This window comes from Cibotium barometz, chromosome 32 (assembly GCF_041138505.1).
Source record: "Cibotium barometz isolate CiBa-2024 chromosome 32, ASM4113850v1, whole genome shotgun sequence".
Lineage (NCBI taxonomy): Eukaryota > Viridiplantae > Streptophyta > Polypodiopsida > Cyatheales > Cibotiaceae > Cibotium > Cibotium barometz.
Window position 1 is genome coordinate 30,298,690 of NC_141077.1, and position 26,488 is coordinate 30,325,177.

At 45.1% G+C, this 26,488-nt stretch overlaps 1 protein-coding gene across 6 annotated transcripts in view; it reads left to right on the forward strand.

Annotated features, from left to right (window-relative positions):
* The first annotated feature begins 2,149 nt into the window (after nt 1–2,149).
* The window catches only part of LOC147620070 (pentatricopeptide repeat-containing protein At2g33680-like), a 36,488-nt gene continuing 12,149 nt past the window's right edge, over nt 2,150–26,488 (forward strand). For 3 of the 6 annotated variants that reach the window (XM_086772229.1, XM_086772230.1, XM_086772233.1), the window contains exon 1: nt 2,150–3,002. The gene's annotated coding sequence lies outside the window, so the exon portion shown is untranslated. Of the gene's footprint in view, nt 3,003–5,151; nt 5,458–26,488 lie in introns of those variants that run through there. The other 3 variants (XM_086772231.1, XM_086772228.1, XM_086772232.1) reach the window with 1 other exon arrangement.

A 26,488-nucleotide genomic window follows, 5' to 3' on the forward strand; every position in this document is an offset into this window, starting at 1 on the left:
ACACACACACACACATACGCACACTCCACATGCACGTTTATTAATTATGTATTTATATTATATATTTATGTATTACATTATATTATTCACGTTTATTAATTATGTATTTATATTATATATTTATGTATTACATTATATTATTTATATTACATAATCATATAATATATATATGTGTGTGTGTGTGTAATATTATATTATAATATATTAGTATAGATTTATTTAATATCCTTACTTATTATATGTTTACATATTGTTATTATATATATTTATGCTTATTTATTATATATTTCATAATTCTCAAGGGAAGAGGTGGATATGGTCCCCAATACTGCAATGCAATGATTGTAAAGATGGGGGGGAGTTTTATGGAATATGAAGGGGATAACGGATAATAGAAATGTTAGGGTCTTCTAGGGTCATGTTGTAGAGAATAAATTCTCCATTTGGGCCATTCCAGAGAGCACAACATGTTTATTGAAGGTTCTAAGCGGAAAGTCAATTTTGAGAAATGGTTGGTTTTTTTAAAGCTTAGAAAGTAGACATAGTGGGTTAATGACTGCTATCATTAATAGAGCTCTACAGCTTGCTTTAATTACTAATTATCCCAATGGAGGGCCCTGGTGGTTGAGATATAGCATGGGGATCAACACCTCTGGGTTGTGAATGGTTGGCATACTACTAAACTGAGATTATGGGCATGGCTAAGAAAGCTAAATGAATATACCACCCTTGGATACTCATGGGAGACTTCAATATGGACCTCGCTAGGAAAGTTGAATGGACACCACCCTTGGATACTTATGGGAGACATCAATATGGTGGAAGAACATGTGGGTAGATATGGGGTAGCTTTGTGCTGATGGGCTCAAAGAAGAGACAATGGGGAGAACTCACTTTGCAAGAGAGGGCTAGTAGAGCCTAGATGATTGGTGTTCAGAGAGGGGGAGGGGACATACTTATTTTAACATACAATATTCTAACGGTTCTTCTAAAATTTCTTCAAGGATGGACATGACAAACTTTGGAGAGATATGCGATGTAATATCCAGTCTGCCTGTGCATTAGTAGTAGTGTTCCTTGCCAGCGGGCGGATATCCCAAATAACGCACAATCTGTGAAGGCTCAATTATTTGCCCTGGCCATACATGAGCATGCTAAGCTTCAATTTTCATTGGCAAGAGTTTGGATTTCCTAAAATTGACTTTGAGGCCTACCACACATGCGAAGAGGTCAAGTGCTTCTATTATGGACGTAAGATCATCCGGATCATTTCTAGGCAGAAAGAAGGAATCATCTGCATATGCCTGTCTCACAAATTGCTCACCTGATGGCAAAACCAGCCTATGTAAAGTATGCATGGCCGAAAGGTGATCCATATATAAAAGAAGTGGATGTGTGGCAGTAACATATAGTAACACACTCAAGGGACAGCCTTGGCGTACCGATTTGCCTAAGCTCCATGCCTCTGTTAGTTCTCCATCCACAATGCTAGATGCTCGACTATCTTAATAAAGCCAGTAAACAATATTTCTCATTTTGCGACGATCAAAGCCCATACGACACATGGTTTCTACCACAAAGCTCCATTGGATTGTGTCAAAGGGTGTCAAAGGCCTTTTCAATATCTATTTGCATCAGTAGCACATCTTGTTCTGTGTATTTAGCATACTCAATGCCAATGTACACATTCGCAATAATGTCCGTAGTGTGTTTGCGAGCCACAAACCCATATTACGCCAGATGCAAACCCGTATAGAAAGAGACCTTGAGGCGGTTAACCAGCATTTTCGCAACCAATTTGTACGCCAGTGCAATGAGTGTGTGATGGGTCTCCAATCTGTAAAAGACACACACACGCACACACATACACACGCACACATGCACACACATGCACACACATACACATGCATAGACACGCACATATGCATAAGCAATTGAGACGTCTTGAATTCACCTGCTTGTGATGCATGCATACTTGCTGTTGATGTGGGCGAAGCGATGATCGTCCAATCCAGGTGAGTTTTGCTTCTCTCTTGTTAAATTTTTATGCAACTTATGTAACACACCAATTAGTTGAGTATTACATGTTCAACTGGTTAGTTACAACTGGCTAGAGTAGGAGGCTTATTGGATGATAATATGGTTTCATAATGGAAAGGCACTTGCTTGCTTGTTGTGAGGGTAAATTGTATGAACATGCTGTATCCCTGTGGAAAGAGTAACTCACCATGGATTTTCTTGGCGGGCTCTTGCCTGAGTGGTCAGCTTGGTCCTCTCCACCCTACTCAAGCGAGGTCTAGATGTCGCTTGGAAAAAAGAAACTCATCATGGATTTATCCATTTCTTGCAACGCATCGGAAAGTCCTTTTGCATAGTGCCCTTTGAAAAAGAGCTTCACCCATATCACTGTGTACATAGCTTCGACTTGTGTGCCTTCAAATGCTCCATTGGAATCGATTGGCATTGCCACCAAAGGAAGTATTGGCCATTGGGTTCATGTTATATAATGATAGCTTGTAACTGAAATTGGATTGTATAGCCAGCAAAGGAAATAAAGACCATTGAGCTGCATGCTATGCCATGACATCGTGCGTACAGCCAGCATCAAGCATATCAAACCTTCTATTCTCCAATTTGATCGAACACTTCAAGAGCTTGTGCATCATCTGGCATACAGGACCAATGCTTGCAGTTCTCCCAATCTGGACCAGCCTTTGTCATGGATGGGATGCTGTCAGACAGATTCTTTTCATAGGTGTTGCACTAGTAGGGGCATCCGGTTGCATGCTAGAGTAGGAAACTCCAAGGTGCCCACTTATGACCAGGACTCTTGCTATGGTGCACACCTTTCGCAAATGATGGCATCCAGCTGCATGCTAGAGTAGGAATCTCCAAGGTGCCCACTTATGACCAGGACTCTTGCTATGGTGCACACCTTTTGCAAATGATGGCACTTCTTTATAAGTGCTAGTTCAAAATCTACATTCACCAGAGTCTCTCAGGTATTTATTTGCTCACCTGGTTTAAGCAAGGTCTGTCGCCTCACTGGTTGAATTTACTTTTCTAGTTTATCTTTCAGTTTGGAGTAAGTACATGGAGAGGAGAATGTGGTTGAGGATGTCCTTAGGAGTCATCGCCATCTGGTGCAAGTAGAGACATGTTCTAATGAGTTATTTATGCCCATGAAGGAAAAATATGCATCGGGACACGTGGCCCATTGAAACAGTTGCACACCTTCAGAGGTGGGTGGAGGGTCTGACTTGGACAAGCTCACTTGGTGTTATGTACCTAGCACTAACCCTTGGGGTTAGAGACTAATCCCCTAGGATTAGGGGAGCCCTAGGATTAGGGAAAGCAAGTGGATTCAGGTGGCTAAGGTTCAGCTTTAATAAATCCAAGGTTATTGGCTATTTATGTCTAGACTGTTATTTATAGCAACAATAAGCACTATATGAGTGAGTCTTAGGTTATTATTGATTCATTGTGGTCTAGACCTGGACCAAGAGGCTTACTCTTGCCATGGACATTGTGGATGGTGGGGTAATCTTGCCGAGGGCCCCTATGGGCACGCATTGGTGGTATGAGATGCCATGGTTGACCTGGCATGAACTCGTGGGAGTGGAACCTTAGCCCCTGGCTTGGAGGAGGTTTGCAGAGGCGAAACTACGGTTGGGTGGGGAGCTTGCTTGCACCCCTTTTATTTGGTTTCTCTAATCTTGTTTATGCTTGTGTGATCCTTGGGAAGTTGGTATCAGAGTAATCCTAGTCGCAGAGGTGGAAAAAAGCAAGGTTTGCGTGCCGTCGTGTTTTTATCAAGGTTGCCTAAGCCAGGTATCTCTCGGTCACCATAACTAGGTTTTGAATATGCAAGAAGTAGGTACTTTTTTTAGGTTTTTCTTGTAGGATACGGCTCATGTGGATTCTTAGAGAAGGGGGAGAACATGGAGATTTGTATGCATGCATGCGGGTGAGGTCCATAGAGTCGAAGTACAAGCGGAGCTTGTACAACCATTGGTCAAGTGTGCGCTTATTGCACTGGCTGAAAAAGGACTTAGGAGGTTTAATGTCTAATTTCTTAGTTTTTGATGCTTGTAACAAGCGATAAATAACTTTTAAGTCATCGGCTTCTACCTCGGGGGGGGGGGGGGGGGCCATGTCGGTGTCTGGAACTGGTACATCGATTGAAGCCGTTGAACTTGCAGTTTGAGAATGTCAGGATTGCATCTATTGCATGTGATGTAAGAGTCCCTAACGTCTTTTGGAATTGACTTTGCATAGCTACCATCTGGGTGTGCATCTCCTGCTGCCATCGGGTGAGAGCAGGTTCATCTGCAATGATTGGTATATCCACCATGGTAAGAGATGGAACTGGATTGTGCTGCTGCAGCTCTTGTTGGCGTTGTTTTGCTCTAGTGAGAACCATCGCTGGGAGGGCAAGTCGATGTCATGGAGAAAGGTCGGGGTGAGGTTGTCAAGGGGGGAGCAAGAATAGACCACTCGGTGTAGCGGGGGGGAGCGGGAGGGGTCAGCAAGTACCGTGGTCGGCCGGGCTAGACTCTCGGGTACTGGTTTAGGTGTCCGCGAAGAATAATCCGGTGAGGCAGCGCGTATAGTAAACAAGGATGGTGGTCCCTTGGAATAGAGACCAAGATTGTGGAAGAGGATTAGACACACCGGAATGGAGAGGCCCACGTATGGAAACCGACAAAAGAAAGGAATAATGGTGCGGATATTTCTCGGAAGTTGTAACTGTAAAGATCCACACGTCCTACTGGTGAGGCTCTGAGGCAGGTGTAGCTGCTTGTACTCGAAAGATGCGAGGTGGAGGGTCAGGTACAGGAGAAGGCACCGGAGGTGTTGTCGGAGAAGATGTCCGAGGAGGAGAGTCCTGAATGTAAATGAACTCGTAACTCTCTTTGTCCATAAGCTACTGCAAGGAAAGAGGATTTACTGGAAAATGGTAAAATGTGTCCAGTAAATATGAGTAGGTGTCTTCAGCCCATAGAAGGTAATGTTGGCTCCCAAAGAGTGATGTGCCTAGAATGTCGGGTTTCTTGAACACAAAAATAATACTATACATGTTTTTTTTGTATTGGAAGTGTGATTAATTTATGAAAAGATCACACCTGTGGTATAGATGTTGCAGTAAATGTGCCCTTGTTGTAGCGAAGGAATCTTGCTGTGAATACACACGGAGAACGCCGATGGTTTGCCGTTGCTACATATGTTTTTTTTTTGTGTGGAGATCTGGCCGTTTTTGTTCTTTTGTTTTTTTTATATTAAAATGTTATCGAACCTGGAAGGCTTGTGTGAAAGCCTTAAGTGATAAGGCTTTAAAAAAAATTGTTTAATATATATATATTTTTTGTTCAAACGTGTGAAGGGGTGGCGACCTCCTGAAGTGTTGCCGTTTCCACCTAGAGGTGCATGAAAGAAGCTTGCTAGCACATGCCTGATGTGAGTCTCTGCTTCCCATCGTTTTTTTTTCTGTGTATAAAAAAATTAGGGAGAATGACTGATCATGCAAAATTGGGCAAAGGGTTCAAAATTGGATGGGACATTCTCTCTTGCTCTTCCATACAAACCCTGCTATGGCTGATTTTGAAAGAGTGCACAGAGCGGAAGCAGAGTGGCACTAGAATGTGCTGAACAGAGAGTGCAAGAGAGAGAGAGTGCAAGAGAGAGAGAGATATGGAGAGGCCTATGCGACCTTCGCCTGTGTGTGCCTCTGCGAGCTGCCACCTGTGTGACCTTCGCCTATGCGCCTGTGTGGACCTGTGTGACCTGCACGCCTATGACTTGCGACCTATGACCTGTCGAGCTGCAACTTGTCCGTTAGATGTGCGACCTGCTGTGCACCTGCATCCTCTGTCCTGCGACCCCGGTGATCTGCAGCATTTCCCGTCTTCTTCTTCCTTTCATTTCTCTTCTCTGTACATCCCTTTCTGAGTGTGTGTGTGTGTGAGAGAGAGAGAGAGTGTGTGTGTGTGTGTGTGTGTGAGAGAGAGAGAGAGAGAGAGAGAGAGAGAGAGAGATCATGACTGCTGCCCGTGCAGTGCCGCCTACTGCCCTTTGCTGCCTCTGCAGCGCCGGCCGTGTGCCGCCTGTTGCCTGCCCTCACTGTTTGCCTATCCAGCCTCTCGTGGTCTTTGCTGTTCAAGCGCCTACTGTCAGCCCTCCTGTGGTGTGTCCTCCTTTCTTCCAGGTGCGACTGTGTGTGTGTGTGAGTGTGAGTAGTCTTGCAACCTGTTCGCTTCTGGCCTGCAACCTGCTCGCTTTTGTCTTGCGACCTGCTCGCTTCTGTCTTGCGACCTGCTCGCTTCTCACCTGCCCGCTTCTCAACTGCGTACTGCTTGCCTATGTAAGCTTCTCGTGTGTGTGTCCTGATTTGACTGTGTGAACTGCAGATCCAGCCCTTCGTTTCTTTTTGCCTTTTCCCTCTCTTCTACGCGTGTGTGAGTGTGTGTGTGTGTGTGAGTGAGAGAGAGAGAGAGAGAGAGAGAGAGAGAGTCGTATTTCAATCATGGCTTCAGGTTTGGAATTTTGTACATATGCTCGAAAAGAAAGACCTGCAGATGCTAAGCGTCGCCTATTAGAGCCTGCATCACAAGATGATGAACTTACTATGGAAGCTTAGTACGTCTTTGACACCCTTAAGGATGACTTTCAGCAGTCACGACAGGAATGGGGCAAACCGGTTCCAGAGGTCACGTCGTACAAATTGAAATTGCCGTCCCTCGTGAATCCTCTCAGGAAGTTGTCTCAAACTGTAGTTATAATTTTCTTTCCAGGAAGAATCCCAGTGGCCAGTGATGTCGCGCAGTGGATTAAGTCCATCCTTGGAGGATGCTTTGTAGAGGGAGTGTATTTTGCTTCCAAAGGCTTTTATGAGGTGCATTTATCAGATGCTTCGTGCAAGCAGAGGCTTCTTGAATTCTCTCCCCTGTTTTACGCGGGAAGCAGATGGTACATGCTATGCCCTGGTCCCCAAACAAGGATTATCAAAGTCTTATACGTCATCATTGTCCTGTATGGGTTGAGGTTGTTAACTTCCCGGACTACATGCGTGAAGAGTTGCCTGGCCTGGCTGCTTCTTTGGGACAGGTCATTTGTCCTCCATGCCCCATGGGAAACCGTAACAGGTTCTGCATTCTCTGGGACACTAATACACCTACCCCTCCTTCTATTGCAGTGGAAGTTGAGGGAGTACAATTGGGAAAAAAGTATTTTGAATTGAAGTGGGGTGTGTTTGCAGGAGCTTGTTTTGCCTGCCACAAGTTTGGGCATCTAGCCTCTGAATGCCCAATGGTTCTGCATCAGCCCCCTCTCCCAATGCCTTGCCGCCCCAGACACGGGAAAAGAATAGAATTTGTAAGCTAAGACAGCAAATAGAAATGGAGCAAAGAATGCCAAACCAATCAATCAGGTGCAGTCACTTGCTAGAAAAGGAAAAGATAAAGGAAAAGAGAAGATGAAGGAATCTGCGGGGATTGATTAGGATGGTTTTCAACAACCTAAGAAGGTGGTTGTATTGAAGCAACGCCCCCTTCAATCTCGTCAATGGGATGCTTCTTCTCCCTTACCAGGACAGGCTTCTACTTCAGCTCCTGTCCTTCAAAATTGGGTGGGGGTTTTGAAGAAGGGCATCCCCATATGTGATTCAGAAGAAGGGGATAATGCTATGTCTTTCATGGGTCATGATGGAATGCAGCCCATGCAGGCAGAGGCTTTGCCTCTCTGATGTCTTGTTTTTTATATCTGATACTTTGCTGTATATACTTCTTTCATGCCTCAAACACTTAAGTGCTTTACCTACAATGTACAGAGCCTCTGCAATGTCTCAAAGTGGAGGCTTTTATGGAATTATGTACATAAAATGCAGCCAGATATTGTTTGTTTGCAAGAGCATAATCAACACTCCATGGTTGGTCATCATGTTTATTTTGGCGGTTATGATATATATTATGCTGGTACCACTACCTACTCAGGTGTATGCATACTGGTTAGATATGAGCTGGAGCCTCAGTTAGCCTTCAATGACAGCAGTGGCAGATGGATGGTCATACAATGTAATGTCAATGGTGATATTCTTGAGTTTGCATCAGTCTATGCTTCACAGACCTCTGCCATGAGGGCTTCATTATGGGATTCTTTATGCAGATATTCATGGAGATCCAATGCATTCATCTGTGGAGATTTTAATAATTCCCACCACTTCAAGATCTCATATGCTATCATTGGAAAGGCAGAAATGGGACAGCATGCTTCTTTCTGTGCAGGCTGAAGATTTATGGGTGCTTCTCCAAGGGTCAGTGCCTGGATATACTTTTCATCATAATGCACTTACTACATACTGGGCAAGGCTTGACAGATGGTATTTGTTTTACCCTCCACAATTTGCAGATTTTAGCCCTCATCTCCTTATAGATTTCTCATTGGGATTGTCAGATCATGCCCCATTGTGGATGAATTTGCAGCTTGGCATGCCTCTGGATGATTGCCACCCCTCTCCAATAGATTATTGCATGTTAATCAGGCTTATTTCTGACATCACTATTTCCAGCAAATGATCAGACTTGCAATTCATCCCTTGCCTTTGCATGCCCAGGAGGACATGAATTATGCTTGGGACAGCTTTGTCTCTCGTATGCAGAATGTCATTAGGGAGTATGGCAACTGGCATATGACTGAATGGAGGAATGAGGTCAAATGGGCAAAAAGGACAGCACAACAATTGATTGAATTTTCTCAGTTAAGGCCTCTCTCTGATTTAGAAAAGGATTCCCTTTCACATGCTCAGTTTAAATTGACTGTTAATGATCAGAGGAAATTGCACAAATGGCAGATTAGGGCAAGAATGAAGTCCCTCATGGATAAGGGCTACTCATCAAAAGCCTTTTTTCAGGGCTTGCATGCTACTCGAAAGAAAAACTCATGCCTAAGAGTAAGGAAGCTAGATGGCTCTTGGACGCACTCTTTCTCTGATCTCCAAGATGAATGCCAGAATTATTTCCAGAAATTATTCTCCGCTCCTGGTTCCCCATCAAATCAAATGACTGAGGCTAGGACTGAATTTCTCCAATATGTTTCTGGAATAGTGGAAATGGATGAAGATCTTACCTTGGAGAGACCTTTTACTGACACAAAACTTGATAATGCATTGTTCCACCTCAGCAAATACAAGTCCCCTGGCTGGGATGGCCTTACGGTGGAATTTTATATTTCTTTTTGGGATGATTTGAAAGAAGTCCTCTTGCAAATGATCAATATTGCCGGGCAAGAAAATCAGTTGCCGCACTCTTGGAAGCATGGCATAGTTAAACTTGTGCCCAAAAAACATGTGTGACCATATGTCAGATTGGAGGCCTATTTCTTTGATGCCTGTAGTTTACAAACTCATTACCAAAATGATTGTGCATAGGCTTCACAGGATACTGGATGCGGGACTTCATCCTCATCAGTATGGGTTTGTGCCGCGAAGACAAATCCATGACAATATATCCAATGCCTTGATTGCAATTGAATATGCTAAGTATTCGCATCAAGATGTGCTTATATTGCAGGTGGATATTGCTAAGGCATTTGACACTGTTCAATGGGATTTTATCTCTCAAATCATGACCAAGTTGGGCTTTGGTCCCAAGATGGCAAATGCAGTTTACTGGCTTTATTCTGGCTCTACTTCTCAGTGCATTCTTGGGGGTCATCTGTCTCGGTCATGGACATTGGGTCGATAAGCTAGACAGGGCTGTCCTCTTAGTTCTCTCTTATATGCCATTGCGACCCATCCCCTTTTAATGTATCTTGATCATCTTACAAACACAGGACAGATGACTGGTCTTAAAATCCCTGGAGCTGCATCTTTTTTGGCACAAGCATATGCTGATGATTCCTTCTTTATGCCACAGAATTCTTCTCGGGAAGTTCAAATGCTTATGGACCACTCTTTCATTGTATGGCTTGGCAGCGGGATTGCATGTCAATTTTGACAAATCTAAATTACTTCCCCTCAAACAATGTGACTGGCATTCTATTCTTTGGCCGGGTCAGGTGGTGCATTCCAAAGATGTAGTTAGACATTTGGGTTATCCCATAGGATGGCATATCACCAGGAAGCAGCATCTAAAATGGATCTTCCAAAGACTTCAACATAAACTGGAATATTGGAAGATTTCTACTTGGCCTCTTCATGTCAGGCTTAGAATAGTACAGTCCATTGTAATGTCCTATGTCCAGTTCTATTTGCCTTTGCTGCATTGGTCCTCCAGGGATATTTCAGCCTTTATGTCTCAAGCTATGGAGATGTTATGGAGGACAAAAACTGCTGTGAAAGCATTGAGATTGATGAAGATGGAAATGGTGTGCTCTCCTAGGATGCATGGTGGACTTAATGTCCTCAATATAAGATATCATGTACTTGCAAGGAAGGCGACTATGCTGCATACTTTTTTCCGCCAACAACAGCCATGGACTTGTATGCTAGCATCCATGTGTGTCAACATGAGGACTTGTGTTTATGGTCATTGGATTACTGATCATTGGGAGGTTGTCATTGGGAGATTTGTAGGGAAGATACCTGGCTGTCCCTTCTCTACTGCTCTGATACTTGACTTGAAACAAGTACTTTCTAAGGTCAAATGGGCTCCTGATAATTGCTCGGGGACAAACTCAATGAGGAAAGAAAGTATTCATTGGAGTGCCATCTTTGACATTCCACTCGCTTTACAGGAACCTGTTCGGGCATACAATCTCATGAAATTGGGAATTAGATACATACATGATGTGGTAGATGATCAGGGCTATGTCTTATCTTTTCCTCAGGCCACTGCTTCCTATGCATTGGGAATGCATCATAGGTCTATATGGAAGAAAATTGCTGATTTATTACATCCTTTTCTACCTGTTCCTCCTGGCTGACACAGACAGGCTTACGGATTGGCAATTGCAACCCTTTGCTACATGCACTCATCCTGTTCCTCTTCCCGCCTTAACCTCCATCAAAGCTTACAGGCTTCTTCAGCCTGCTCCATGGATTCAGCAACATGCTAATTCTCTGTGGCATAGAAGGAAGCCCCACTCATGGTGGCGGAAGAATCTCGGGATGTTATGGAAGTGTAAAATGCCATTGAAACAAAGACTTTTTCTTTGGAGATGTATGACAGGCACATTGTCAGTGGGGGTCACACTTGCTAAACGTCGCATTGCACCATCCACATGTTTAAGATGTCAGGCTCCTTCAGAGACTGTTCTTCATTTGCTTTGGCACTTCATGGTTCTAGGATCCTCCTCAGGAGAATTTCAGATTATCTTCGGCTCCGTTTCCCGAGTCACAGATTTGGGAAACATTTCTGGCTCTTTGGCAGATTTATGAGGTCTTTGTCTCAATACTCACTATTTCTCTCTTGGTATTTCTCTCTTGGGTGAGATATTGGGCTCTTTGGACAATCTGGAGTGAGCATAATTTGGCATACTTGGGTCGGCAGATTCACAAGTCATATGAATCTTTCCGAGCCTCATTGCGGCAATCCTTATATGATGCCTGCCATGAGGGTGATATGGATGCTTCTTGCATAGAGCTTTTCTTTTTATGTTTCTGATCTTTGGGATACTCTCCATTTCGGAGACCTCCCATCATGTAAATTTATGAGCATATAAATATACTGCACTGGATATTACCAAAAAAAAAGCGTGTGTGTGAGAGAGAGAGAGAGAGGGTCTGTGGGAAGCGTTCCTCAATTGGCTGCGCAGGTGCTGATTTAGGGTTTGCAGCTGCTGATTTAGGGTTTGCAGGTGCTGAATTAGGGTTTTCAGGTGCTGAATTAGGGCTTGAGAGAACGGGTTTTCTTTGCTTTTGTACATGGATTTGGATGACCCGGCTGCTGCTGTTGGTGGCATGGCTGCCAATAGCCTTAACATGGATCTTATTGAGGAGATGATCGAGAAGGATGTGGGTTATGCTTCAGATGCCTCGGAGCAACAAAAACGTCAAAGGCTTGATGTTGATGCAAGCTACACTCCGGTGAATGTTGGAGAGAATGCAGAGGAAAGTTCTTAGGTACCTTCTCCGGAGTTTGCACGTTTGCTACAGATCACTGGTGAGCTTCTGCAAAGGCAAATAGCGTGCAAATGGCTGGAGTAGATAATGGTGGTGTGGCTGATGTATGCATGGAGACTCCTTTGTTGCTACAACAGCTAGCAGATTTTCATGATCGTGCTGCTATCTTCTTCTTTACTGGGCGTATTCCGTTGTTGCCTCGTCTTAGAGCATGGTTGGGCCGCTTGGTGTCGCCTGAGGCACTTGAGGAGATTTATGATGGTCCGAGAGGCTTTTATGAAATACTTTTTCGCACTTCGGAAGCCCGTAGGGCAGTCTTGGAGCAAGTGCCACTCTTTTTGGATGGGCAGTTGGTTCATGTGGTTCCGCGGAAGCCTATGGCAGAGTACCAAGATATGTTGCGCCAGGCTTGCCTAGTTTGGGTTGAAGTGAAACAATTCCCACCAATGTTTTGGCGTGTTTTACCAGGTCTCATGCGAGGTATCGGTGATGTCTTGGTGGTGCCTCGAATGACATCTAGAAACCGAAATCGTCTATGCATGTTGTGGGATACTGGAGGACCTAGGCCGGCACATTTGCGTGTCAATATGGCTGGGTTGCAACCTTCAATGTATGAATTGAGGTGGGATACATTTGCTGGCCACTGTTTCAAATGTGGTGAGATGGGCCACTTTGTCTCCGAATGTCCTAAGAAAGAACAAGTTGTTGCTACTAAGGATATCGTTGATGGGCAGTTGCCCGTGGAAGATGAGCATGATGCTCCTTTACATGATGCCCAGCACATGGATGTACATGTGGATGTTCAGAATGAGGTTGAGCAGCCATGGGCGGAAGTACGTGGTAAAAAGACACGATTTGTTGCCCTGCGGGGGGATTTCTTAGATGCTGTTTGGCGGGGGCCTTTGCGTACTAATCAGGGGCCCTTACATACATATGCTCGTCGCCCTTTGGGTTCAGGTGCCCAGCAACAGACCAGGATTGAGAGGCCGGGAGGCCAACTTTCTCAGGGTACAGGGGCTCTTGGGGTGGATAGAGTAGAACGCTATCCTATTAGAAGTCGCCTAACAAAAGAAGCACAACAACAATTGCCTCTTGTGTTTGGTTCGAAGGGTGAGGTCATCTCGCCATGGGATGGTCATTACCCTTCGGCACGTGCTCGGGAACTCCAAGGGCAGTCTGAGATCACAAATACCATGTCTAAAAATGCAATGCTTCAAAAGGTTCGTGATTTGGCAGATTGTCCTGGGCCTAGTACACGGCCTTGTTGATTCCTTTTCTGGGAAGGCTTATGAAAATTGTACAATGGAATGTAAAGGGTATTTCTTCGCGCCAAAAGCAGTTCAGGCTTTGGTGTACAACTTTTTGTCATGGTTGGGATGTTTTGTGTGCAGTTGAACATAAGCAGCATAAGTTGGCTGGCAAAGCCTATGTATATAAGGGATTTCATGTTTTCTACAGCGGACATCCTGCTTCGCGGTCAGGTGTTATGTTTGCTGTTCGTTCGCAATTTCAGCCTTCTCTTGTGATTCAAGATGTTCATGGAAGATTTCTAGTGATACAGATTGTTTGGGATGATACGCCTTTATGGTTGTTAGGGGTGTATGCTCCAAATAATGCTCGTGCATGCCGTTTGTTGTGGAATGACTTGTGTGCTCTTTCAATCTCTCATCCTGGCTTTGTGATGGGAGACTTTAATATGTGTGTCTCCAGGGAGCAAGCCACGTCGCCTCATTCTGTAATGGATGGCCCGGAGAGAATGGCGTGGGAAGCTTTTGCAGCAAGGTCGCTAAAACAAGACATGTGGTCCTGGTTGCATCCAGATAAAAGGGGTTACACTTATGCCTCACAACAGTTTCAGGGCACTTGTCACGTGCACACCAGTCAGGTGTACAGTGACATGGCATCATTATGGCTTCATTAGCATCATCAGGTTCATCAGGCATTTAATCATGATTTAGTCAGGCATATATGAGGGTGTTTTATCACCAACATCAGCACCGTAGACTTCATAAGCATGTAAGGTATTCATTATGGGCAGCCGACAGCACATGGTAGTCATGATGGGCAGCCGACAGCATTTATGCTATTTTGGCATCCAATCGTGGGCTTCTGACATCTGGCCGACTACAGCTAAGCTGACCGACCAGCCCTCTCACCCACATATATATAGGCGCCTCTCCATTCAGCCATGGAAGCGCATCCTCATCTGGATCATCAGCGTTTCAGGCTCATCATCAGCAGCAGTTACAGCTAACGCATCATCATCAGCAGTAGTTACAGCTAACGCATCATCATCAGCATCATTTTCAGCAAACGCATCACCATCAGCCCTCAGATCTGCAAACGCATCTGCGTTTCATCTCAGGTCAGCATTCAACATCTGTTCCAAAGCCTCCCTTCAGCGTTTCCTTCCCAGGAAACAAGGGAAAGATAGTGGACAGCAGTTCGTTCAGTTCATTCAGCATATTCAGCATATAGGCAGCATATTCAGCAGTACAGATCCATTTGGATCTCATTGTAACATCATTCATTCATCTAATATAGCTGAATTGCATTGACACATATCTGTCTATCTCTTGAACATCATTAAGTGCAGTTTAGTCAGACTAAGGTTGTGATTACTACGGTCATAAGCTCTCACATGTCACATTGGTATCAGAGCGTTACAGGGTAACCAGCCTTAGAGCATGTTCAGTTCATCAGTCATTCAGTCAGTCATCATTTTTATCGCTTCCGCACAGTTAAACCCAGTTCTCAAAATTTTGCAAGCCACCCTTAGGGATTTTCCCTTAGGTCTGCACCAGTAACCCATCCATCTGCATTCTTGCACAGCATATAGGGTTGCACATGGCTTGCATAACAGACATCTTAGCAGTCATCTTAGGAGTCAGTCTTGCATACATGTTGCCCATGAACTCTCAGGGAAAAATGACATCCATCATCAAAGGAGGACATAAGTTTTGGACTTCAACTGGCAACAGCAGGGGGTTTCTCTTCCACAGAAGACGGAAGTTTGCTCCAACATCGCCTCAAGAGGTTCAGAGCTTCAGGTACGACGGAGATGGTAGGTGAAAGGTTTCCACCTGCCTCTGGAAACAGGGGTGACTCAGGTATTTGCCATTCAGTTCCCGCAGTACATAGAGTCTTGGCTCAAAGGATTTCACTCCTGCAGACGGCCTCAGTCCCAGCAGAAGATAGAAGGGGGCAGTGGTTCGGAGGAGAAGGATCACAGAGGAGTCGAAGGTTGCCAGGTATCCACCCAGCAACAGTTTAGCAGCGGGGAATGTCACGTGCACACCAGTCAGGTGTACAGTGACATGGCATCATTATGGCTTCATTAGCATCATCAGGTTCATCAGGCATTTAATCATGATTTAGTCAGGCATATATGAGGGTGTTTTCTCACCAACATCAGCACCTTAGACTTCATAAGCATGTAAGGTATTCATTATGGGCAGCCGACAGCACATGGTAGTCATGATGGGCAGCCGACAGCATTTATGCTATTTTGGCATCCAGTCGTGGGCTTCTAACATCTGGCCGACTGCAACTAAGCTGACCGACCAGCCCTCTCACCCACATATATATAGGCGCCTCTCCATTCAGCCATGGAAGCGCATCCTCATCTGGATCATCAGCGTTTCAGGCTCATCATCAGTAGCAGTTACAGCTAACGCATCATCATCAGCAGCAGTTACAGCTAACGCATCATCATCAGCATCATTTTCAGCAAACGCATCACCATCAGCCCTCAGATCTGCAAACGCATCTGCGTTTCATCTCAGGTCAGCATTCAGCATCTGTTCCAAAGCCTCCCTTCAGCGTTTCCTTCCCAGGAAACAAGGGAAAGATAGTGGACAGCAGTTCGTTCAGTTCATTCAGCATATTCAGCATATAGGCAGCATATTCAGCAGTACAGATCCATTTGGATCTCATTGTAACATCATTCATTCATCTAATATAGCTGCATTGCATTGACACATATCTGTCTATCTCTTAAACATCATTAAGTGCAGTTTAGTCAGACTAAGGTTGTGATTACTACGGTCATAAGCTCTCACATGTCACAGCACTTATGCTAGATTGGATAGGATGTATATTTTACATCAAGATCTCTTTTTGCTAGAGGTTCTTACTATGATGGTTGATCAGCAACAGGTTTTCTCGGATCATTGGCCGCTTGTGTTTGAAATGGTCTATCATCCTGTGGATGCATATAAAGGCTTGTTGGGACGCTTGCCTTTGCGCTTAAATCACACTTTTTTGGAGCATGAAGTTTTTGATGTTTATATGCGTCAGTTGATACGACATTTCTCCACAAGAGTGTCCATGGCTGATTATCATGCTTGGCTAGTGTTCCTTACCAACACTCGGAAATTAGCGCGGCATTATGGTCTTGCTAATGCCTCTATACAAAAACAGCATGTGGCTCTTCTTGAGTCGCTTTTAAGGGGCTTGCAGGTGTTCATGTTTACTGACTCTATGGATTCTGAAGTTGTGGATGCCATAGAATGGCTGAAAAAGGAGCTATCTAGGGTGCAGGAAGCACAATATGTTCGCTTTAAACTACTTGCACGTCTTGATGCTTTGCAGGATGCTAACTATCAATCTCATCGCTTCTATGATAAGTTGCATCAAAAACATATGCGTGAGAATATTGTTAGGTTGATGGATGCCCAAGGCAACCTTATTACTCAACCTTCTGAGGTTATTCAGCATTGCATCAGGTTTTATGAAGATTTGCTTGCCCCTCGAGAGGATGTCTCGCCAGCTGTCCTGGCTGCAAGGGAGTCATTGTTTGCTGAAGCACGATATCAAGTTGACCCTGATGTGGCGGTTCAGCTTGATGCTCCTGTTACCCAAGGGGAAGTGGAAGCTGTTCTCTCCAAACTTCCCATGGGAAAGAGCCCTGGTTGGGATGGTTTGACAAATGAGTTTTTTCGAAAATATGCTGATTAGCTTGCAGAGCCTTTGACGCTTATTTGTCAAAGGGTTTGGGATGAGGGATATATGCGTGCCGATTGGAAGTTGGGCATACTTCGTTTGTTGCCCAAAGTCCCTTCGTCTACTTCTTTGGCTCAATGGCGCCCGATCTCACTTATGGGTATTATGTATAAAATCTTTACAAAGATTTTTGCCAATCGCTTGCAGAAGGTGCTTCCTACTCTTATTCATCCATATCAATATGGATTTGTGCATGGCAGGAATATTTTGCATAATATGGATCTTGAAAAAGCTTTTGATCATGTCAGCTGGTCTTTCCTTTCTCAGTTAATGACAGCCATGGGCTTTGGTCCCAAAATGGCTAATTTGGTGCATTTACTTGGCTTTGGCTCTATCACGCGGATTATGCTCAATGGAGGACTTTCGGATGGTATTTCTCTCACCCGTTCTCTCCAGCAGGGCTGTCCTCTTAGCCCTCTTTTCTTTGCCATTGCCACTCATCCTATGTTGTCTCGCCTAGATGCTATGGCATCGCATGGTGAAGTGGTTGGTTTGCATCTCCCTCATGGCAAGCAATTGGTTGCTCAAGCCCTTGCGGATGACACTTTTATGTTTCTCAGGGCCGAAAAAACCAATATAGATCGAGCAATGGAAGCTTGGAATAATTTTGCATTGGCTTCTGGGCTGAAAATAAATTCAACAAAATCAGCCCTCATTGTATGCACGGAATTTGACCTTGAGGCATTAGGGTGGCAAGGCCGTGTGGTGCATACAGGAGACATTGTTCGTCATCTTGGGTATCCGGTGGGTGTGGATGTGGACCCCCAAGCGCTTCTTGCTTGGATTTCTGCTCGGATCTCGGATAAATTTGTGTATTGGAAAGCTCAAGGGTGGCCTATGCACGTGAGGGTTAAGGTAGCTCAGGTTATTATGCTTAGCATTATTTCCTATTTTTTGCCTTTGCTACCTTGGACGCACAAATTTGTGTATTGGAAAGCTCAAGGGTGGCCTATGCACGTGAGGGTTAAGGTAGCTCAGGTTATTATGCTTAGCATTATTTCCTATTTTTTGCCTTTGCTACCTTGGACGCACAAATCTCTTCTCCGTTTGGTTTCTCCCATTCGGTTTATGCTGTGGAAGAGGCAAGGAAATATTATGGGTCAAACATGGATAGCTTGGAATCACATTACGACGCCCAAAAGAATGGGTGCACGCAAGACTAGTTTCGAGGCTTGGGGAAGCTTGGAACTAGGCAGGCTGATTGATGAGCTGAGTTAGGGAAATACTAACGGGCGGGCACTCAAGTATGGACGGGCGGCGCCCGATGACCGGCCAAGAGCCTATAAAAGGGTGGCCAAGGTTAGTTATTGGGATATAGAGAGTCTCGCGAGTTTGTGAGAGCTCTATGGTCTTGGAGCCTGGATCTAGTGCAGACGTGCACCTGCTTTACGCAGCCGAGGCCGGCAGCAATCTCGAGGCCCGCGAGGGCAACTTCGTAGCGGTATGGGACGTCACGAGGAGGAGATTGATCGGTACGTCAACCTAGTTAGCTCAGCTCGTGGCCCGGTGGGGACAACCAAGTCTGTGGGCTTGCCCACGGCTGTCATGGTTGGGAGGTGAGTCAGGCCTTCACCCCCTTGTTGTTTGTTTGCTCGTTTGTTTGCAGGTTTCGAGTCTCGAGCCAAGAACGATCACGAGGAGATCCGTGGGGATTTGACAGTGGTATCAGAGCATACCTCGTGAACGAGCAAGTCGGTAGGTAGAGAAGATGAGGTCGAAGAAAGGTATGTGTTAAAAAGCTTGCTGTTTTTTCTGTGCATACTGCTGTTTTCAGATTCAGTATGTGCTTTTCTTCATCAAAGAGACCCATGTTGATGGGGATGGTAGTTTAGTAAGGGTTGATTGCTTTGCAAAGAAGAGGAAAGACAGTCGCATGACCGTAGAGAGAAAACAGAGAAAAAAAAAGCATGTTCGTTGCTTTTGGCGTAAGAGAGAGAGAGCGAGAGAAGTGCTGGATTGCAGATTCACGTTGGCGAGTGAGCATGCTGACCGAGTGTTGCTGGACACGTGTGGTTGGCCGTGTGCTGCGGGTGGTTGAGGGCGCAAGTGCATGGGCGGCCAGGCCAGTCGGCTGGTAGGCGCATGGGCCTGCATAGCCAGGCGGCCAGGCTTGTGTGGCCAGCCCAGGCAGCGCCTATGCTAGGCGGCCAGGCTTGCGTAGCCAACCCAGGCAGCGCCCAGACCAGGCCAGCAGGCGCCCAGGCCAAGCCGGTAGCCCAGGGTCACGCTGCGGTGATACCCAGGCCCACGCAGGCGCTGGCGCAAGCGCAGGCTGCACACAGGCGCCGACAGCACTTCAGGCACCGGCAACAGTTGGCGACGGCAGCAGGTCGACGTCAGTAGACAGTAGCACGCCGGCGGGTCTAATCCAGGGGGGGGGGGGGGGGGGACAAGGAAAGACCACGTTTTTTTTTAGAGCTTTCGTTTTTTTTTTGAAGTTTAATTTTTAAAACCCCTCCTCCAAGGTTTCAAAGGTGTTTTTTTAATTTAAAGAACCTAGAATATATATATATCCACACACACACACATATATATATATATATATATATATATATATATATATATATATATATATATATATATATATATAAAAGCAAAGCAAAAGCTAAGCCTAGATTTTGGAGATTTTTAGCTTTTGGGGCTATCTTTATAAACCCCTTAAGTGGGCTTCTTGCCACACATCTCTCAAGTTTTCAAGCTCTCAAGCTCTCAAGTTCCCTTGCACTTTCATTGTGCAAAGATCGAATTTTCTCTCCACGTACCCTCTTCACGATGTCGACCCAAGAATCAGAGTCGGAGCCCCTTGTGGAACGCGAAGGCTTGCCGACTACGGAAGGTACCAATGCTGATCTTTTTGACGATTTTGTGTCAAAATCAGACTTCCAAGAGTTCAAAGTAGCTCTCGAAGCTTCTTCAACGGAACGTCAGGCCTAAATCGCAGCCCAGATGCAAGCTTTGCAGAACTCCATTGCTCTATTGACCACTACCCTCTCTACTTTCTCGGGTATGGATACCTTGGCTTCAGCTTTGGGCCCCAACATTACTCCGGAACCGTTCGGGGGCGAGCAAAAGCAGCACACCAAGGAGATCGTGGACACCTGGCTACATAAGTGGCAAGTTCACTTTCAGTTTCATCCATATGATGACGGAAAGAAGATACAATTAGCAGCAGGTTTCCTGTGTCCGGCAAAGCTTTGCTTTGGTGGAAGGAACTCAACCCTAAGCCAACGGCTTGGGCACAATTCGAAGACGTCTTCAAGAAAGAATTCCTCAAGAAAGAGGATGATTATGATGTTGTTGCCCGGTTTTCAGCTTTGACCATGACCTCGCAGCACCTCACTTATGAGGTCTACCTCCAGAAGTTTCGTGACTTGCAGATGAAAGCTACAAAGATGGATCCCACTACTCTTTTGGGGTTTTTCGTAGCTGGTTTACCAGACTCGTTCCGATTACAGGTTAAAAATAACAAATGTAAAACATTGGACGAGGCCATTCATTCAGCTTGTATCTATGATGATACAATGGTCTCTTCCAAGTCGAAACCCGTTACCGAGCAGGGGAACAAGCATAAAAGAGAGTTCTCTGCACCTATGGCTAACACGACAGAAGGAAAGTCTTCGGACCAACCTTCGAAGAGTTCCAGTTCGACACGAGCGAAGAAGAAACGACTCCTTAGGGCTTTAAAGCTCAAGAAGGAAGGACGTTGTTTTATCTGCGAAGAAAAAGGACACATGCGTAGCGAGTGCCCAAAGCAAAAGGGTACCAAGACAAACGCAGGACCCAAGCCAAAGGTAGCTAATCAGTTGTCTTTGACTGGTACGTCAATTACTGTACTTTCTCGCCCTAGTACTTGTTCTGATTGTCTGTTCAATTCTAAAGTATTTGGCTTGCATGATCTTCTCCGAGTTTATGGAGAAGTGAATGGCCATAAGATTCACATTCTTTTAGACCCTGGTAGCTCACACAACTTTGTTAACTACAAACTTGTGCAGAAATTGAGTCTTGATACGACACTCAGCGACCATACCTATGAGCTACGCCCCACCTGCGAGAAGGCAAGTTTGGGATCGCAAGGTGGAGATGCTTCCAATCCAGATTCAGGACTACAAAGATACTATGGAATGCTATGTAATGCATCTAGAAAATGTAGACTTGTTATTAGGGATTGAGTGGTTTAAGACTCTTGAAGTCCAGATAGATTAGTCTAGTCATATTTTTCTTTTCAGCATAGGGACACCCAGTATAGTATTTTAGGTGATTGTATTCATCCCTCTCAGGGACCTCTTGTAAATACAATTGATTTTGGAAATATAATATATTCTTCTTTGTATACCGCTTTCCATTGTGTATTGATTCCACTTTCTTCCTTTCTCATCCCTTCCATGGATGTAAATGAATTAAGTGTGTTTGAAAGCAAAGAATTATAGAAGATACTTGATTCGTTTCAAGACGTATTTCCTAAGGAACTGCCATCGGGTTTACCACCTGAACGGGCAGTAGATCATCGTATTGACTTGATCCCTGGTGCTCATCCTGTCAGTATTCCACCTTACAGGATGAGCCAAGCTGAGGAAGATGAGTTGGCTAAACAACTCGAAGATTATTTGAGGATGGGCCAGATCCGTCCAAGTAAATCACCTTGGGGTGCACCTGTGTTGCTTAGGAGAAAGAAGGACAACACTTGGAGAATGTGTATAGATTACAAGAGATTGAACAAGCTGACCATTAAGAACCGTTATCCTCTCCCTAGATCAGATGACCTGATTGACCGGTTAGCAGGAGCGAAATATTTCATGAAGATAGATTTACGTATTGGCTATCACCAAATACATATTCATGAAAGGCATGTCGAAAGAACCGCCTTTCAGACTAGGTATGGCCATTACGAGTTTCTCGTATTACCTTTTGGGTTAACCAATGCTCCAGCCACTTTCCAGCAAATGATGAACGATCTTTTTCGTGAACATTTGGGGAAATTTGTGGTGGTGTTCCCGGATGATATTTTGATTTATAGTCGTACTCTTGAGGATCATGTCAGACATCTCACGATTGTCTTATCTATTTTAAGACAGAATCGACTATATGCTAAGTTAAGTAAATGTGAGTTCTTTATGACCGACATTATTTACTTGGGACACAAGATCACTAGAGATGGATTGAGCATTGACTATGACCGAGTTCAGAAGGTTCTGGACTGGCCTATACCGCGAACAGTGAAACAACTTCGTTCTTTTCTCGGTTTTGTTGTTTTTCTTCGGAAATCTGTACGGGAGTACTCTCAGCTCACACTACCGATGACCGACTTATTAAAAGGTCGTGGATGTAAGCCAAATTAGCCTATCACTTGGAATAACGATTTGGATATGGCCTTCAGACTTTTGAAAGATAAAGTCAAGGAAGCACCTATCTTAGCATTACCTGATCCTAGTCGGCCTTATGTTCTTGAAACTGATGCCACTGACTATGCTATCGGGGTTGCTTTATTTCAAGATGGTAGACCGGTTGCTTTTGAAAGTAAAAAGCTAGACGACACTCAATCTCGTTGGCCAACCCTTGAGAAGGAGCTTTATGCTGTGATTCATGCTCTCAAGGTTTGGAGACATTATTTATATGGCTCCAAGTTTGTGGTATTGACTGATCATCAGTCAATCAAGTATGTGTGTGATGCGGATGATTTGAGAGGCAGGAAAGCTCGTTGGGTGGCAGAGTTAATGTAAGATTTTGATTTTGAGATCCGTTATCGGAAAGGGTTCATGAATAGTATTGCAGATGCGCTTAGTCGGATTAGAGAGGTGAATACTTTGTTGTTCACCGAGATTTCTACTGACTTATTTCAGTCATTGAGAGGGCTTTGTAGGTCTGATAGTTATTTTGGTCGATTTTGGCAGAAGATCCAGGACGGGAGCTCATTGATTGACCAAGACTCAATGACTGAGCAGTCTACCATTCAGGCTGTAAGAGGCCAGTGGATGATTCGGAATGGTTTACTATTCCGTAATGGCAAAATTTGTGTACCACAGATCCCGGACATTAAGTCCAAGATTCTTAAGGAGTGTCACGACGCCCCTTCTGCTGGACACCCTGGGGTACACAGGATGTTATCATTAGTGAAACACTTTTTACTGGCCAAAGATGAAAGGGTATGTAGAAGATTATGTTCTCAAGTGTCAAATTTGTCAAGCAAATAAAACTGAACGCTTTAGACTAGACAGACTGGGTTGTTACATCCTTTTAGGTGATTGTATTCATCCCTCTCAGGGACCTCTTGTAAATACAATTGATTTTGGAAATATAATATATGCTTCTTTGTATACCGCTTTCCATTGTGTATTGATTCCACTTTCTTCCTTTCTCATTCCTTCCATGGATGTAAATGAATTAAGTGTGTTTGAAAGCAAAGAATTACAGAAGATACTTGATTCGTTTCAAGACGTATTTCCTAAGGAACTGCCATCGGGTTTACCACCTGAACAGGTAGATCATCGTATTAACTTGATCCCTGGTGCTCATCCTGTCAGTATTCCACCTTACAGGATGAGCCAAGCTGAGGAAGATGAGTTGGCTAAACAACTCAAAGATGAGTTGGCTAAACAACTCGAAGATTATTTGAGGATGGGTCAGATCCGTCCAAGTAAATCACCTTGGGGTGCACCTGTGTTGCTTAGGAGAAAGAAGGACAACACTTGGAGAATGTGTATAGATTACAAGAGATTGAACAAGTTGACCATTAAGAATCGTTATCCTCTCCCTAGATCAGATGACCTGATTGACCGGTTAGCAGGAGCGAAATATTTCACGAAGATAGATTTACGTACTGGCTATCACCAGATACGTATTCATGAAAGGCATGTTGAAAGAACCGCCTTTCGGACTAGGTATGGCCATTACGAGTTTCTCGTATTACCTTTTGGGTTAACCAATGCTCCAACCACTTTCCAGCAAATAATGAACGATCTTTTTCGTGAACATTTGGGAAAATTTGTGGTGGTGTTCCCGGATGATATTTTGATTTATAGTCGTACTCTTGAGGATCATGTCAGACACCTCACGATTGTCTTATCTATTTTGAGTGGTTGCGCAATGTATGTTACTCGGGGAGCAATTGCTTGGTTTTCCCAGTCTGGTCCACAGCTTTTCTACGAGGGCAGTCACAGAATCGACTATATGCTAAGTTAAGTAAATGTGAGTTCTTTATGACCGACATCATTTACTTGGGACACAAGATCACTAGAGATGGATTGAGCATTGACTATGACCGAGTTCAGAAGGTTTTGGACTAGCCTATACCGCGAACAGTGAAACAACTTCGTTCTTTTCTCGGTTTTGTTGTTTTTCTTCGGAAATCTGTACGGGAGTACTCTCAGCTCACACTACCGATGACCGACTTATTGAAAGGTCGTGGACATAAGTCAAATGAGCCTATCACTTGGAATAACGATTTGGATATGGCCTTCTGACTTTTGAAAGATAAAGTCAAGGAAGCACCTATCTTAGCATTACCTGATCCTAGTCGGCCTTATGTTCTTGAAACTGATGCCAGTGACTATGCTATCGGGGCTGCTTTATTTCAAGATGGTAGACCGGTTGCTTTTGAAAGTAAAAAGGTAGATGACACTCAATCTCGTTGGCCAACCCTATGTCATGTGCACAGTGTGTATCTACCGTGTGCTACACGGAGGCAAGACTAGTTTCGAGGCTTTGGGAAGCTTGGAACTAGGCAAGCTGATTGATGAGTTGAGTTAGGGAAATACTAACGGGCGGGCACCCAAGTATGGACGGGCGGGCGCCCAAGTGTGGACGCTCGATGACCGGCCAAGAGCCTATAAAAGGGTGGCCAAGGTTAGTTATTGGGATATAGAGAGGTGAATACTTTGTCGTTCACCGAGATTTCTACGGACTTATTTCAGTCATTGAGAGGGCTTTGCAGGCAGGCATCCCCTTTTTTCAGTACACAGCGAGGCTGGGGCGGCGGATTCAGAGACACAGGATAGCGAGCACCCCGGCGGCGGCGGCTGAGCATTGGCGGCGACAGGGGCTCTCCCCTGCCTTTCTTAGGGACTTCTGGCAGCGCCTTTGGGCCAGCTTCCGGCCCCGGAAGGTGACGCTGTTTCTTTGGCTCACAGCGCATAGAGGACTGGCTGTGGGGGATTGGCTAGCTTTCGGCAGTCACCCAGCGTCCTGCCCTCGGTGCGGCCATGCACAGGAGTCGCAGCGGCACTGCTTATGGGATTGCCCACAGGCACAGCAGGTCTGGCAGCGCGCTCTCAGGATGGTTTTTGCAGGCTCACCAGGTGAGATGTTGGTGACGTGGGGTGCGGTGGCTTGGGCCACGGACAGCGGCCCGGCCCTTGGATATGAGGACGTCCCTGGCAGTGCGACCATCCAGGTCTCTGACAGGGTGATGGCGGTGGTTCCGACGCCAGACTTCTCTTCGGCAGCCCCTCAGGAGGGGGTCGGGCACAGATGGGAGATGATCAGCAGCATGACGGCTTGGCACATTTGGAGAGCCCGATGCAGGGAGGCCATTGACCGCCAGGCGACTCCACCGGCGGAGGTCATACAGGCCCTCTGGGTGGACATCATTCACACCTTGAGAGGACATGGGGGAAACTCCAGGGCGACTCGGATCGCATGAAAGGGCGCCGCAAGGCTTTCCTCCGCACTTGGCAGCCTGGCCCTTTCCTCACCGCGAGGGGCGAGGATGTCACTTGGCACTACAGGCCTCCAGTTTGGCTTTTCTCACCTCCCACATGTACTACTAGGTAGCCCCCCCCAAAGAGCGGCCAGCCACCACGGGGGTGGAGCTCAGGTGTTCACTGTGTTTTTATCCCTCCTTGCGAGGTGAGCTTTGTAGCCTTATGGCGTTTTCTCATTAACTAATAGAAGGATCAATTTTCCGAAAAAAAAAAAAGAGGGGGCTTTGCAGGACTGATAGTTATTTTGGTCCATTTTGGCAGAAGATCCAGGACGGGAGCTCATTGATTGACCAAGACTCAATGACTGAGCAGTCTACCATTTAGGCTGCAGGAGGCCAGTGGATGATTCGGAATGGTTTACTATTCGGTAATGGCAAAATTTGTGTACCACAGATCCCGGACATTAAGTCCAAGATTCTTAAGGAGTGTCACGACGCCCCTTCTGCTGGACACCCTGGGATACACAGGACGTTATCATTAGTGAAACACACTTTTTATTGGCCAAAGATGAAAGGGTATGTAGAAGATTATGTTCTCAAGTGTCAAATTTGTCAGGCAAATAAAGCTGAATGCTTTAGACAGGCTGGGTTGTTGCATCCTTTGCAAATCCCAGGTAATAAATGGGAAAGTATTTCCATGGATTTTATTACCAGATTGCCAAGAACACATCAAGGCCACGATTCTATTTGGGTTGTGGTAGATTGCTTGACAAAAATGGCTAGATTTTTACCGA